The sequence below is a fragment of the Canis lupus genome, chromosome 13, assembly GCF_048164855.1.
Source record: "Canis lupus baileyi chromosome 13, mCanLup2.hap1, whole genome shotgun sequence".
Classification (NCBI taxonomy): Eukaryota; Metazoa; Chordata; class Mammalia; order Carnivora; family Canidae; genus Canis; species Canis lupus.
This window is the reverse complement of record NC_132850.1, coordinates 62,248,278-62,263,029: the sequence shown is the minus strand read 5'-3', so window position 1 is coordinate 62,263,029 and position 14,752 is coordinate 62,248,278. Positions and strand designations below refer to the sequence as shown.

The 14,752-nt window shown below is 35.2% G+C and overlaps 1 pseudogene; it reads left to right on the top strand.

Moving 5' to 3' along the window:
- Positions 1-14,752, top strand: part of LOC140603180 (tripartite motif-containing protein 60-like) — a 213,277-nt pseudogene that overhangs the window by 105,395 nt on the left and 93,130 nt on the right.

Genomic DNA, 14,752 nt, shown 5'->3' with positions numbered 1-14,752 from the left:
AATGAATATTAAAAAATAAAGTAATTGGAGTGCCTGGCTGGTTTAGTCAGTAGAGCTTGTGACTCTTGATCTTGGTGTTGTCAGTTTGAGCACCACTTGAGGCATAGAGATTACTTAAAAAAAAAAAAGAAGATATTGAACAGCTAAATAAAATATTGTACATAATGTTTTTTTCCCCCAAATGTATCTTATATAAATGATCTGAAGTCCTCTGACATTATTGGATCTTAACACATTTCTGCATCACATATGAGATTCTTGTCTCTCACCATAAAGACTTGAAAGATTAAATAAGAAAGTGGCATGCAGTTTAGCATATGGTTTAGTTTAGTTTGCAGTGGTAGGTATAATAGCTAATCTTGGTCTTATTAAAAATAACTAATATTAGAGAAATTTTTTTACTGTTCTGTACCTCAAAGTCATCACAAAAAATGCCTTTGGAATTACACTGTCATTACCATTTATGATGGCAATAACTACATTGTGAGAATCTTTCCTTTATATTATTGAAACTCATATAATTTTCAGTTTCATACTATACCTGTGGATGACTTGAAAAATGACAAGTGATTACAAACTGAGCTGTAGCTCCAGATAAAGCCTAAGTGCATGTGTAGTTTCATTTGTTACAATCAAATGCTCTTATTTTCATTAGCTATTTGACATTTTTATTCCAAGAGCTGCTGATTTTAGTTTTCAAGTTACCAGTTCTTCGGCTTGATTTTGAAGCCTTTTATTTTTGCTCATGAGTCCTCACAAATCTGGTTTGAAACAAACGTTTGGCAAATTGAAAAAAAAAAAAGCACAATGGTGTATTATATAAATTATCAAAGCCTGGAAATTAAAAAGAAATTCATACAAATTAAAAAAAATTAGATTTCCATTAGTAAACTTTGTGATGTTAGTGTAATCTGGTATTATTTATTATGCATACTCTAATCCTGATAAACATTCATTCTATACAGATATTAGAATAGGATGTGTTCCTAGGTTTAGATAAACAGTTTTCAATGATGTTTTGTTCAGATAATACTTATCATTATGCTTCCAAAGAGGAAATAAATCCTCACAGTTCTTCCAAACAAGTCAAGCAAGTGAATGTGAATATTTCACCACCAAGTTCATTATTTGATATGCTAAGACATGATCCCAAAGCACAGTACTCAGAAGTACTTAATAAATTTACAAGTCAATTTCCTGCTAGTCTCTATTAGACACTTTAAACAAGCTTCATTAAATTACTAGGGGAAAAAATGTAGAGTCTATTGACCTACATTCCCAGACCTTTTGTCATTCATTTAAGAGACACTTAAAACAATGATACGAGGTTTATTTAACTATTCTCTCCTGCCGCCATTATTACCTAGGAGAGATAACACTGATAAGACATCAGAGAGCCTCTTAACCAAAGTCTTAGCTCTTGGAAAAACTTCAGGACCTGATTCTTCTGATTCAGTAAAAGAGAAAGAAAACTTTTCCTCTCCCCCTTCTTCTGTTCTCCTTGATATCCTTACATACACCTGATTTTCAAGATTTGGTTGATAGAAGGTTCATTACTTTATTTTTTAATTTTCATTTTTTTTTAAAGATTTTATTTATTTGGGAGAGAGAGAGAGCATGAGAAAGAGAACACGAGCAGGGAGGTGGGGTGGGGAAGTGGCAGAGAGAGAAACAGACTTCCCACTGAGCAGGGAGCCAGATGTGAAACTCGATCCCAGGACCCTGAGATCATGACCTCAGCTGAAGGCAGACGCTCAACCCACTGAGCCACCCAGGAGCCCAGATTGATTTCTTTAGATGTGCTTCCCATTCCATAGATTAAGTAACATGAGATCCATTTCCTAATTGAGGTTTATTTAACCGAGGTATAGGATAATGACAAATTCCACAAGACTAGGCCCAGATGAGTCTTCACACAATAGTTGGATATCCACACTTCTTTGTTCTAGCACACGAGTTTGGCAGACATTTCCCCCATGAGTATTACTTTGTTTGAGTTTGTGCTTCTGCTCCTTCATAGTTAAAAACATGCTGGATGCTAGTATTAGCATTACTTTTATCTAACGGGGGTCTTATTGAATGCCTCCAAAATCAGAACCAAAAAAGTATTTTGAATACAATCATGTATCATACCAACTGTGTAGAAAGTACCATTTTAGTCATTTTGGCCAAAGTAAGGGATTAAGACAAGCCTATCACTATGAACTTCAAATAGAATACCCTGGGAATTTATTCAAAACATAGGGCTCTGGCATCTCTAAAAAAGTACCTTCAACAATAAGCCAATCAGGTATAGAAGGAGAATAGAGCATTTGAGGCAGAATGAATTGTAAGCAGGGGGTCAAACAGTGTAGGGAGTGTCAGGATAGCTAAGGATAGATGTCTACTGGGGCCAAGACTGGGAGTGAGCTAGCGTGGTCTGAGATTAGGATGAAGAGCTCAAAGGCACCAGATTTTGTAGGGCCTAGTTGGCTGAGTTAAGGAGTTTTAGCTTTATCATAAACATAGTACAAAGATAGAATTTAAGGTGTCTGTTATGGGATGGAGGCTGTTGGAGGATGGATAGGATGACTGGACATGGGATGAGTGCTGACAAGTTTTTGAACAGATGGCTCTGGCTGCATGGTGAAAACAAATGGGAAGAGAGCCAGGGCAGTCGGGGTCTTCCTCAGTTGTCTTGATGAGGAATGATTGTAGCTGGGACTCGGGTGGTGGTGCTAGAGGGAAGAGAAGTGATGGATTAGATCTCTAAGGTTCTTTGTAGTTTCAAAAGTTTATGAAAAGATGAAGGAGAGTAATTTGATGAGTAATGGAAAAAATGCTAAAGATAAAGTGGGAATAATTATGACTTTTTTGGTATGTGGAATGAAGCTTGTTTTTTAATAGGAAGTTTCTGATCTCTAATGCACAAAGGGTAAAATGGTACAATTTGTTTTAGGAAACCTGGAAAAAAAGAGTTATCCAACTCAAACCAGTTTATATCCAACAACATGCTACACTGAGAAATTAAGATTAATGGAGGCTTTCTTTGTAGACAGTTAATTTTAAGTTCCTTATATGATTAGGCCAAGGAAGATAAATTTTGGTATTTATAACAATAGATTTAATTGGCATACTTAATCAAAATTACAGTTTTTTTTAAATGAATTCCTTGCTTAAAACATGATGCAATGATATGATTAGTGAAATCACTCCTATTTGACCCATAGCATTAATGAGAATTCAAAGTTGAGAAGCCTGAATAATTTGGTCTACAGGGTACTGACATGTGTTCACCATATGGTCTAAGTTGTTTAGAGTTACGTTATTTAAACCACAGCAAGAATAGTAGCAACAACAAAGTACTTGCGCTTTTTTGAGTTTTTTTTCCTAAGTGCAAAGGAATTTTTCTCTTGATAGAAAGCATTTGCTCTGGCTGACAAGTCTCCATGAATTTTCTTTCGGTCGTCCCTTGGCCCAAATGTTGTGCCTCTGTGAAGAACTTGCAGTTTCCTACATGGAACTGATTCTAGGACTTGGACCCTTAGGGGCACAAGGAAGCATGTTTTATTTCTTTCCAGAAAATTCCAAGGTCAATCCTTTTTCAGACTTTTATTTAAAATATACCTATTGAAAATGTAAGTTTTTTGTTATTCTCTCGTCTTTCATGTTGAAACGTACATAATTTCATCCTCCTCTTCCCTCCCCCATTGCAGAAAATCACAGTCATGCTTCTAGTCAGAGGATCTGTAAGACAATGGCAGGAGCAATCTTTAGTTCTTTGCTCAAAAGAGCAAAAAGTTGGTCTTCCACTGTTGTCACCTTAGGGACCTCTACAGTCAGAGCTCCCCTGCTTTGTCTGTGATCCCAAGAAATAATTTTGTTTTTAATTTTAATTCCAGTAGAGTTAACATGCATTGTTATATTAGTTTCAGGTGTGAAATCTAGTGATTCAACAATTCCATACATCACCCTGTGCTCATATGTGAACTCTCCTTAATCCCCATCACCTATTTCACCCATTCCCCCCACCTCTCCTCTGGTAACCATCAGTGTGTTCTTTATAGTTAACAGTCTGTTTCTTGCTTTGTCTCTTATTTTTTTCCCTTTTGTTTGTTTTGTTTCTTAAATTCCACATGAGTGAAATCATATGGTATTTGTCTTTCTCTGACTGACTGACTTTGCTTAGCATTATACTCTGTAGCTCCATCCATGTCATTGAAAATGGCAAGATTTCCTTCTTTTTTATGGCTAAATAACATTCCGATATATATATATATATATATATGCCACTTTCTTTATCCAATCTTCAGTCGATGGACACTTGGGCTGCTTCTGTAATTTGGCAATTATAAAGAATGCCACAATATAGGGTTGCATGTATCCCTTGAAATTAGTGTTTTTGTATTTTTGGGTAAATACCCACTAATGCAATTACTGGATCATAGGGTAGTTCTCTTTTTAGGTTTCTAAGGAAATTCCACACTGTTTTCCACAATGGCTGCACCAGTTTGCATTTCCACCAACAGTGCACAAGGGTCTCTTTCTCTTCACATTCTCACCAACACTTGCTGGATCTTGTGTTTTTGATTTTAGCCATTCAGACAGGTGTGAGGTGAGATCTCATTATAGTTTTGATTTGCATTTCCCTGATGGTCAGTGATGTGGAGCATCTTTTCATGTGTCTGTTGGCCATTTGGATGTTCTCTTTGAAGAAATGTCTGTTCATGTCCTCTATCCATTTTTTAATGGGATTATTTGTTTTATGGGTGTTTGAGATGTATAAGTTCTTTATAGATTTTGTATATTAACCCTTTATCAGATATGTCACATTTACAAATATCTTCTTTTATTCCATAGGTTATCTTTTAGTTTTGTTGATTGTTTCCTTTGTGCAGAAGCTTTTTATTTTGATGTAGTCCCAATAGTTTATTTTTGCTTTATTTTTTTCTTGCCTCAAGAGACATATCTAGAAAAATCTGGCTATGGCCGACATCAGAGAAATTACTTCCTGTGTAATTTCTAGGATTTTTCTGGTTTCAGGTCTCACATTTAGGTCTTTAATCCATTTTGAGTTGTTGTTTATTTATTTATTTATTTATTTATTTATTTATTTATTTATTTATTTATTTTTTTGTATTGTGCAAGAAAGTGGTTCAGTTTCATTCTTTTGCACAGAGCTGACCAGTTTTCCAACATCATTTGTTGAAGAGACTTTTTCCCATTGTATATTCTTTGCTGTGTTGTCAAAAGTTAATTGATTATGTAATTGTGGGTTTATATGAGTTTTCTATTCTTTTCTATTGGTCTATGTGTCTATTTTTGTGCCAGTACCATACTGTTTTGATCACTATAGCTTTGTAATATAACTTGAAGTCTGGAATTGTGATACCTCCAGCCCTCCAGCTTTGCTTTCCTTTTCCCAAGGAGTAGTTTTAATCTCCTTTGCCAAATATTAGCAGTTATTAACTCTCTTTCAAAATCTTGGATAATATTTGAGGTATTCATTCAAGGTCCTCCCATCATACCACCCCTCCACATATACAACCATAAAAGATCCTAAAGTCATGCATGGAACATGTCCAAGGAACTGGATGAAGGGGTATAGAATACCCAAAATTAACCCTCTGAGGCTAAACTCATCATCAATTCTTTTGTAAACATAAATTTGTGGTCCAAAATATTATGGACTGAAATCTATATCTACAAATTTATCTTAAATTTATGATCTTCTGAGCAAATTTCCACCTCTCCTTTGGGGAATGCCTTTTCCCTTACTGAAAGGTAATTTGAAATCTTAGGTGTGAGTAGAAAGATTATTCTTAGTTTGCTAATGGTTTCATTACTAATAAGTCATTAATTTTTTTTAAGTTTCTAAGTTTAATTTTTACAATCTAATTTAATGTGGCCCTTAGTTCTCCTTTTTGAAGTCTTATGTAGGTTGAGACATGTTCATATAAATGTTTTCTTCCATTAATGTTTCAAGAGGGAGAAGCTCTATAGAGTAGAGCTTTTTTTTTTTTTTTTTAATTTTAAGTAGGCTCTGTGCTTAACATCATATCCTGAGGTCAAGAGTCACATGCTCACCTGACTGAGCCAGCCAGGTGCCCCAAAGCAGAACATTTTTTTTTTTAAGATTTTATTTATTTATTTGACAGCATGCATAAGCAGGGAGAGGTACAGAGGGAGAGGGAGAAACAGGCTCCCCACTGAGCAGGAAGCCCAAAATGGGGCTCAATCCTAGGACTTTGGGATCATGCCCTGAGCTGAAGGCAGATGCTCAACTGACTGGGCCACCCAGATGCCCCAAAGCAGAACTTCTTGGCAGCATAGCAGAGTCTCCTGAACTTTCGAAAAATGCAAATTCCTAGATTCTACTCTAGACCTACTAAATGAAACTATTGGAGGTAGGAGCAGTGGGGAGGAAGCTTTAGAGTTGCCTTTTTTTTTTTTTAAGTGAGGTCTGTGCCCAACATGAGGCTTGAACTTGTGAGATCAAGGGTCCCATGCTTTACTGACTGAGCCAGGCAGGAGCCCTAAGAGTTTGCATTTGTCAAATGCTTCCCAGGTCATTATGATGTAACCATTCACTCATTTATAGATTGCTTTGGATATCCTGTAAGCATTTTCCTGTGCAGAATTAACTGATCTGGAAATCCTTTATCTTTGGAAGTGAAACCACTTTAGGATATTGTAATGGGCTGAATTATGTCCTCCTTGAAATTCAGGGTGAACTACTAACCTCCAGCACTTTAGAATGTGATCATATTTGGAGATAAGATCTTTAAAGAAATGATTAAGTTACTAGGAGGCCATCAGAGAGAGGTCCTAATTCAGTATGACTGGTATCTGAACAAGAAGAAGAGATACTGGGGTGCTGGAGAATGGCCCTCCAATGTAAACTCAGAACACCACGATCTTACACTTCTAGCCTCCAGAACTGAGAGCAAATAAATTTCTGTTATTATTATTATTTTTTAAGATTTATTATATATTCATGAGAGACACAGAGAGAGAGAGGCAGAGACACAGGCAGAGGGAGAAGCAGGCTCCCTGCAGGGAGCCCGATGTGGGACTTGATCCTTGAACTCACGGGATCATGACCTGAGCCAAAGGCAGATGCTCAACCACTGAGGCTTGAGATCCAGGCATCCCAAATTTCTGTTATTTAGAGACACACAGTCTGGGATGTTTTGTTATGGCAGCCCTACCAAACCACTACAAATGTCATATACCATAGGGTAGAGCCACATATCAGGGACAATAGAAGCCTTTAATTTTAGTGTTAGGCACAATGTTAATTAAAAAAAAAAATCTATCTGGAACTAAATCTATTCCTTTTGAGTTCCTAGCTCTCCCTTTATAATGGAACAGGATTAAGCATTTTAAGAACATGTGCAGAGAAGACTGTTCATGGTGAAAGCCTGTGTATAATGAATTTTGACCTCAAATTTGAGAAATTAAATTACAAATCTACCTTTAATGATTGACCATTAAAGCTTAAACAATTAATTGTGGTTTGATAAATTCAGATAGTCACCTATTGAAGACATAACTATATAAATTTACTAGTAATCTTCATTGATTATAAGATTTAAAAAGTGTAGAGTAGTCTAATTCTTGATACAGCCAAGGGAAAAAAGGCCATATCACAGTGTAACGAATAAATAGATGAATACAAAAGTACTCACTTTCTCAGCAAACTATAACCATAATAGAAGCTGAGAGAACAATGTATTTCTTAGCATAAGGTATTAGGTGCCTTGAAAAGAAGTACAATTGACTTTGTAATGATAACTTCTTGGGACCTACTGTCATGTTCTAAGATGTTGTTAATTATTTCAGGCAAAACTTTTGTAGGAAGTTCTTATTCTCTCTTTTCCTCTCCTAAGTGCTTCCAAAATCACTGTACTTTTGACAGCATATACAGCATATACATTTACTATAACATATTGTAAATATTTATTCATCACCCTTATAAGCTGTAAATTCCATGAGGGTAGGACAATATCTCTCTCTTAGTTTGTTCCTATCAGTCTCCACACTCTCTGGCACATTGTAGGTACACAATAAATATTTGTTTCACAAATATAAATATTTGTTTCATAAATAAATTTATATTTATTAAAATATAATAAATATTAAACAAATATAATTTATTATATTTGACTCATATTTTATGTGATAAGAGTAAATATTGAAGGGTAACTTAGAAGAGAGAAGGTCCTTTGAAGCAGTTAAAGTAATGTATTTGTATTGAGTAGCTCATTTTAACTGAATGCTGATTACGTGTAAAGCACTGTTGCAGAAAAAAAATGTTTGCTGTATACAATTTCATTAAGAAAACAAAGTGCATATACACAAGTTAATTCATAATAGTATATGGAAGTTTGCATATGAGTATAGACACATGTACTATTTTTCATAATTATACTTTATTAAATTGATCAAGATTTTATTAAATTTTTAAAAATATTTTTAAAAGTTATCTCTACACCCAATGTGGGCTCAGATTCACACCCCAAGATCAAGAATCACATGCTTTACTGGCTGAGTAAGCCAAGTGCCTCAGATTTACTCAATTTTGAGACAGTTTATACATATCTATTTCAGAAGTCCATATTTGACTGCTCTAAATGTAGGAAGGTAGGCTTTGGAATCTGAGAGGTTTTGAGAATCCACTTAGGCTCAGAAGAATGTTTCTTTAGAAAATAAATTCTTAAAGATGTAAGTTAAAATGACTTCTCTACATAGAATTCCAGAATACTCATATAAACTATACATGGGTATTCTAACAATAGTAATGGTCAATGGAAGATCATTTTGGATTCGGCAAGATTGAATAAAATATGTAAACATTAAAATTCAATAAACATTATTGAGATATATTTGTTTTAAGTTATATATTTTCTTGAGTCATCAATGGACAGAGATAGTGTTATGTGCTCACCAAACCATTTTATTTTTGTCTTGAGCACACTGGAAGAGGTATTTCCCAGCTCCTTGTAGTTGGGTCTTATAGTATATCATATCACTAGTTCTGGCCAGTGGAAAACTGGTGGAAAGGATATATGCATTTTCAGATCTGGTGCATAAAAATCTCACTCAGAGCTCTCCTCCTTTTTTTCCATGGATGACCTGTGTTGAAGAGGCATCCACAAGACGGAAGTAGCCTTTGTCTGAGTCCTCACGTGGACCTGAGTAACCTAGCAACCCACAGACAAAACTGCCAACCACATTCAACTCTTATAGAAGTAATATAGTGTTTCAAGCCTATTGAGATTTTTCTTCTTTCTTTTTGTATTTTTTTTTATAATGAATAGCATAGCATAGCTTATCCTGAGTAACTCAGTCTAATGCTAAGGATAAGTAAATATTGTCCTTGTGTCATTCAGCATTATCATAGACTTTGAATTGCTCTCATGTTGAAGTAATATTTTCCCAAACTTTAAAGTCTTACAGAATTTAGCTATATACTTTATTTTCCATGTACTTTTTGAATTACTTAATACTAGATGACAACTGTAGGTAGTTAAAAGAAAGAGTATATGAAAATAGACTAAGAATTACCAAAGGTTTGAAGAAAATTACAAAAAGAAGGCAGCAAATTTTAAGGTAATTTCCAAGGGAATAAAAGATTATATTTGTTAACTCAAATTGGATTTCTTTTTATGTTAGTAGGATATCAACTTCATATAACTTGAAGGGAGAAGGATCAAATGGTGTTTTGAAAGGTTTGATTCAAAGTTTTTTATCTATTTTTCTTTCCTTTAATTATTTTTAAAATTCTAGTAGATAAAGATATAGTCCATACAAATTATAGATCATGTTTTTGTTTGCTAAGCTTAAAAATTTTAATTTTAATAATTAATTAAAAAAATCATTTACACATCACATTGTTCAAAGTTCAAAAGACACAAAAGACTGTACATTGAAAAGTCTCTTTCCCACTCTTGTTCCCCAGACCCTTAGTTTTCCTTCCCAGAGGCAAATAAAGTTATCAATTTCTTATTTATTCTTTCAGAGAATTTATGTATTTACAAGCAATGATATTTATCTATCATCTCCAACTATTTTTTAAATTTAAATTCAATTTAATTAACGTATAGTGTATCATCAGTTTCAGAGGTAGAATTTAGTGATTCATCAGTTGCACATAACACCCAGTGCTCATTCCATCATGTGCCCTCCTTAGTGCCCAGTTGCCCCATCCTCAACCCCTTCCCCCCCATCAACCCTTTGTTTCCTATAGTTAAGAGTCTCTTATGGTTTGCCTCCTTCTCTGTTTTCATCTTATTTTTTCTTCCCTTCCCCTATATTCATCTGTTTTGTTTCTCAAATTCCACATATGAGTGAAATCATATGATATTTGTCTTTCTCTGACTGACTTATTTCACTTAGCATTATACTTTCTAGTTCCATCCACATCATTGCAAATGGCAACATTTTGTTCTTCTTGCTGGCTGTCATCTCCTTCTGTTTTTTTTTTTTTTTTTTAATTTTTTATTTATTTATGATAGTCACAGAGAGAGAGAGAGCGCGCGCGGCAGAGACACAGGCAGAGGGAGGAACAGGCTCCATGCACCGGGAGCCCGATGTGGGATTCGATCCCGGGTCTCCAGGATCGCGCCCTGGGCCAAAGGCAGGCGCCAAACCGCTGCGCCACCCAGGGATCCCATCTCCTTCTGTTTTAAACACAAATGGTAACACACATTATTCTTAACATTTAATTAAGCAGTGTTTTTGGATATCATCTAAAATATATCCAGAATGCAAATATATCTTGCTACTTCCTCTATGATCACCGTGCTTCGAGCTAGTGTCCTTGATTCTATTAAGGCAATAGATTTCTGACTAACGAGTGAATCAACCAGAGTGATCCTTAAAAAAAAGTCAGATCATGTCATTCATCTATTCTGGACCCTTTGATGGCTTCCCATGACACAGAGAGGAAAAGTCACATTCTTTACTTTTGGTGTACACCAAAAGGATTCTGATTCCTTGCACTACCTGTCAGGTCTCATCTGACACCTCTATCTAGGTGTCTCTATATATGTGTCCCCTCATCAACAGCCTCCGGTTTGTGCCTTAAATGTGGCATCTCAGGGACTTTATATAGGAGCTCTATCTCTGGATAGTTCTTTCTCCAGATATACATGTGGCTAATTTCCTCACTTCTTTCAGGTCTCTGTTTAAATGCCACCTAAACTTTGAGAACTTCCCTGACAATCCTAATTAAAAGAGCAACAAACTGGGTCACTACCTATCCCCCTTACATTGTTTTATTTTACCCTGTTTGACACAGTATATACATTTTTATTTGTTTATTGTTGGCATCCCATATGAGAAGGAACTTTGTTTTGCCCATTTTGTGTCCTCTTTGTTTAGAATATAGTAGGTGCTTAATAGGGTTTTGTTAAAAAAATAAACAAATGAGTTGCCGAGTTAGTGCATAAATATATATCTCATTCTTTTTTTAATGGTTACACAATATTCCATTGGTGCATGTACCTTATATATTTAACTAGTCCCCAACTGAGGGATATTTAGGTTATTTTCAATCTTTTGGTAAAAAGACAATACTGCAAAGAATAATCTTTTACATGGCTCATTTTCTAAATATTTCAGTGATGTATATCTGAGGGATAATTTCCTAAAAGTAGAAATACTAGGTCAAAGTAATTTGCTTTTGTGACTTTATTTGCTACTGCTAAATCATCTCCCACAGAGATTAGATTAATATATAATCTCATCAGTCATATATGAGTGCCTTTTTTTTTCACATCTTCAATGCCATGTGTTAAACAGTCCATATTCATGTCACATGACTTCTTTCCTAAGATTACCTTATTCCCAAAACTTGAATTAATTCCAAGGGACATATAGAGAAACAACATTTTTTTCTTAATTTAACTTCCGAAGAAGCTGAAATGAGTAAAGACAAACATGACATGACACGTCAGATAAAAAAATCCGAGGAAGCTGACAAGTCAAAGAAAAAATGACAGGAGTAGAATTAATGGATATAGTTACTAACATAAACTCATGTAGATCGGTATGGAAGGCATGGGCAGACATTTTATTTTTGCGCAGTGCTACCACCTCCTTCAGAGTGGTAGGTCATTTTCGCTAGGTCCAGTTATTAGTCTAGTTTTCATTGAGTTTCAGTTTTCATTCTCCATTCCCACATTTGAGGTAGGTTTTGAGAGAGTCACAGTTTCTTTCTTGGATTTATTGCTTCAGTCACACACCAGCAGCCTTTCTCAATGGGCGTTCTATAGGAGAATTAAGCTCTAATTACCTAACATAGAGGTAACGAACTTTTCTTTATTTTTTTTTTTATTTTTTTTTTATTTTTTATTTTTTTTGGTAACGAACTTTTCTATGAAGGACCAGGTAGTAAATATTTTTGGCTTTGAAGGCCACGTGGTATTTGGCATAACTACTGAACCCTGCCATTGTAGCTCAAAAGCAGTCATAGATGATACATAAATGAATGAGCATGGCTGTGTGCCAATCCAACTTTATTTACAAAAACAAATGGGCAACTGAATTTTCCCCACGTGGCTGTAATTTGTCAACACCTTCCCTAAGATACCAATTAACATAATGAATGAGCTTCTCTTCTTTGCAATGAGATGGCACTGGCTATTTACTACCCTAGGGAGAAATCAGAAAATAGTCATGCAACTAATTTTCTATATGGCTAATTCTTTTGTAAACCATAGATGGGAAAGTCTGTGGGATCTAGAAAACCATCTTGTAATTGATGCCAACTGGTTCCTTTGAAACCTGAAAGCTGTGCCTTTGAAAATTGCAGGCAGTGGTCCATGAAGCCCTCTTCATCCCTATTTAGCATCTTTAGTCTGTGGCTCCTCTAATTTCACCTTGTGCCAGGTCCTGAAGACTGGTTGAAAGCACGTGTTTTTGCCTCTTGTGTTCTCTTTCTAATTCCCTAGTTCACCCATGGTTTTATGTTCTTAATTGATTAATTGATGCCACCAGTATTTTAAATAAACATAGCCCCACTAGTAGTTTTATAAGCTTTGTCCAGTGGGTGGAAAACTAAGGGATGAAGCACTGGAGATATTTCTGACTCAGGGAAGGTGATGTGTGATTTCTGGGAGAAAACCAGTTCCCAGAAGATTAATGACCCAAATACAGTACATAGCATGGGGGGGTCTGGTCTGAGCACATAGTTAGACACTGAAGAGTCACTTCTGGATTATCTAGGACAGGATTAATCTATTCTGACGTTGGGAAAAAACACAGCTCACTCATCTGTTCACATTTTTCTATTTTATTATTTTCTGCAAGCCTTCTAGACTTTTCCTTGTACTTTTGTGTCTTTTTTTTTTCCAGAAGGACTTAGGGTTGAAAGAGGAACAAGTTAAAACTTAAGCTAGTTGGTCTAGTTTCCGATTAGCTCTTCAAATAATAGATTAAGTTTGAGCGAAGCTGAAAACCATTGAGTAAAGTTGGCTTTTGCATTATTTGTAAACTTTTGTTATTCTTTCCCTATTTCCAGGTAGCACAAATAACGGAACGTTAGTTTTACTCCTAGAAAAATTTACTTCGATTTCCAACTGATTACACAATGATTATTTTATTTGGGTGGACAAATGCAGAGGTAACATTTTGAACCCATCTGTGTATTTTATCACTGTTATGAGTGCTTGCAATACAAAGGTTTTCCTAGGAATAGAGTGACTCAGATTTCCTGTCCTTGGCCTTTCTTCCCAAATCAGACCAAAGAGAAATAAAATACTTTAGTCTTTAATCAGTTAAAATACTGATAGTTGGGAAAATAACAAACAGTAGCTTGTTTTCCTGCCTATTGTAAAGCAAAATAAAATGTTTACTTGTTGGAAACACTATATCTTCTTTGAGTCTCTCTCTCTCCCTCTTTCTCCTATCTTTCTTTTTTCTTGATGGAATTTTTCTCTTATCTGAGCAAACATTTTTCTTTGTTTAACTCTTATTCTCTGAGTGGACATGAAAGCGACCCATTAACTCCAACACGGGTCTGACGATTTCAAGAGTAGGAGTTTGAAATACATGCAATTCTTACCCACCATATTTCCCCAATTCTTAGCTCTCCTTTACTGCCTTTTAAACACTTTGCAAAATGGAAAACCTGTTAGAATAAAAACAGGTAATTCTTTTAGAGATGCACAAAGAAATGCTATGAAGAGAAGCAGAGTTTCTTTCTTTAGTATGTGGCTGCTCGGAAGTTGCTACTAAAGCAAGAGAACGTTTTTGTCAAGCATGATCAGAGTTTAAACAAAGTCTATTTCTGATATTCTCATTAGGGAATTAAATGTAAGGGATGCAAATCTATATATTTATAGTAACTTTCAGAGGGCATGGATATATTTAAACTTCTGTTAATTGCACACATCAAAACAGGAGGGTACTTATCCAAACTTTTTTATAAGAATCCAGCATGGGAAGCTTTGAGAACAGGATTTTTTGAGAGAATACCCAATACTTTCCAGTCTCTGGAAGATTCAGAAGTTTCTCATTCAATTTACTATTCAGGCTGCAAGCCAGAAATGATAGAACACTTAAATGAACTAAGAGATGGAAGGTTTGTTAAATTATTTTAAAAAATTAATTTTAAGGCCTCTGGCTGGCTCAGTTGGAAAAGATTGTGACTCTTAATCTTGGAGTCAAGAGTTCGAGCCCCATGTTGGGTGTAGAGAACTTAAATAAACTTGAAAAACAATTGTGTGCTTGATGGGGATAAAGTTTAGGAATATGTTATGTATCT